The sequence below is a fragment of the Parus major genome, chromosome 21, assembly GCF_001522545.3.
Source record: "Parus major isolate Abel chromosome 21, Parus_major1.1, whole genome shotgun sequence".
Classification (NCBI taxonomy): Eukaryota; Metazoa; Chordata; class Aves; order Passeriformes; family Paridae; genus Parus; species Parus major.
Window position 1 is genome coordinate 6,540,422 of NC_031789.1, and position 1,610 is coordinate 6,542,031.

A 1,610-nucleotide genomic window follows, 5' to 3' on the forward strand; every position below is an offset into this window, starting at 1 on the left:
CACAGCCGGGCTCGGAGCGGCACAGCCGGGCTCGGTACGGTACAGCCGGGCTCGGTGGGGCACAGCCGGGCTCGGAGCGGCACAGCCGGGCTCGGTGGGGCACAGCCGGGCTCGGAGCGGCACAGCCGGGCTCGGTGGGGCACAGCCGGGCTCGGTGGGGCACAGCCGGGCTCGGAGCGGCACGGCCGGGCTGGGAGCGGCACAGCCGGGCTGGGAGCAGCACAGCCGGGCTCGGTGGGGCACAGCCGGGCTGGGAGCGGCACAGCCGGGCTGGGAGCAGCACAGCCGGGCTCGGAGCGGTCCTGCCGGGCTCGGTGGGGCACAGCCGGGCTCGGTGGGGCACAGCCGGGCTCGGTGGGGCACAGCCGGGCTCGGAGCGGCACGGCCGGGCTCGGAGCGGCACGGCCGGGCTCGGTGGGGCACGGCCGGGCTCGGTGGGGCACAGCCGGGCTCGGTGGGGCACAGCCGGGCTCGGAGCGGCACAGCCGGGCTCGGAGCGGCACAGCCGGGCTCGGAGCGGTCCTGCCGGGCTCGGAGCGGTCCTGCCGGGCTCGGAGCGGTCCTGCCGGGCTCGGAGCGGTGCTGCCAGGCTCGGAGTAGCGCTGCCAGCCCGTCGCTGCTCGGGAACCCCCCGGCCGGTCCCCCCGGCCGCCGCCGCGGGTTGCTGGCAGCGGCCCCGGAGCCGCAGCGCTGCCGCCGGGGAGAGAGGTAATAAATAACCCGGGGAGCGCGGCGCGGAGCCCGGCGGGCGGCGCAGACTCTGACCTGACAAATACCCACTGGAAAATCATCACCTCCCGCCCCCGGGAGCCTGGAGCCAGCCCCGGGCCGGCCCCAGGCGGGGGGCGGCGGAGCCAGCCGGGCCCGTCCGGCCGCGCCGCCGGGGGTGGCGGCAGCGGGGGCGGCCGCGGGGCCGGGCGGGGCCGGGGGAGGCGGGCGGGGATGGGGACGGGGATGGGGATGCAGGGAGGGGAGGGAGATGGGGACAGCGGTGGGAATGGGGATGCAGGGAGAGCATGGGGATGTAGGGAGGGGATGGGGTCCAGGGAGGGGATGGGGGTTCAGGGAGGGGTCGGGAGTAGGGATGGGGATGCAGGAAGGGATGGGGATGCAGGGAGTGCGGCCCCACATACACACACACACAGAGCGGGATCTCGCCTCGGGCCGGGGCACGGGGAGCGAGCGGGACCGTCCCGCAGAGCGGCGGGGATGAAGGGATGGGGGGATGTTGGGATGTTCCTGCTGGAGGGGATGTTGGGATGTTCCTGCTGGGAACGGTGCTTCCCTCCCTTCTGTGCCGCTGGCGGGTGCTCAGCCCCGCAGCCTCCTCTCACCTGCTCCAGGAGAAGGCGGCACCCAATTTCCCAGGGGTGGTGAGGAGGGAAAGGGGGGGATGGAGAGAGAGATGCTTTATTTTCCGCCCCATGCAATAAAGTGTGATTATAAAGAATATAACAGGGAGCACAGCTTGAATTCCAATTGGTGGAGGGCCTGTTGTTAACCATCAGGGAACTATTTATTCTCCAGCCTTACTGGTGCTCCTTGGTCAATAATGATAAAGGGGGGAAAGGAGAAGAAGTTGAAGCCATTATAAAGCAGCAATCCCATTA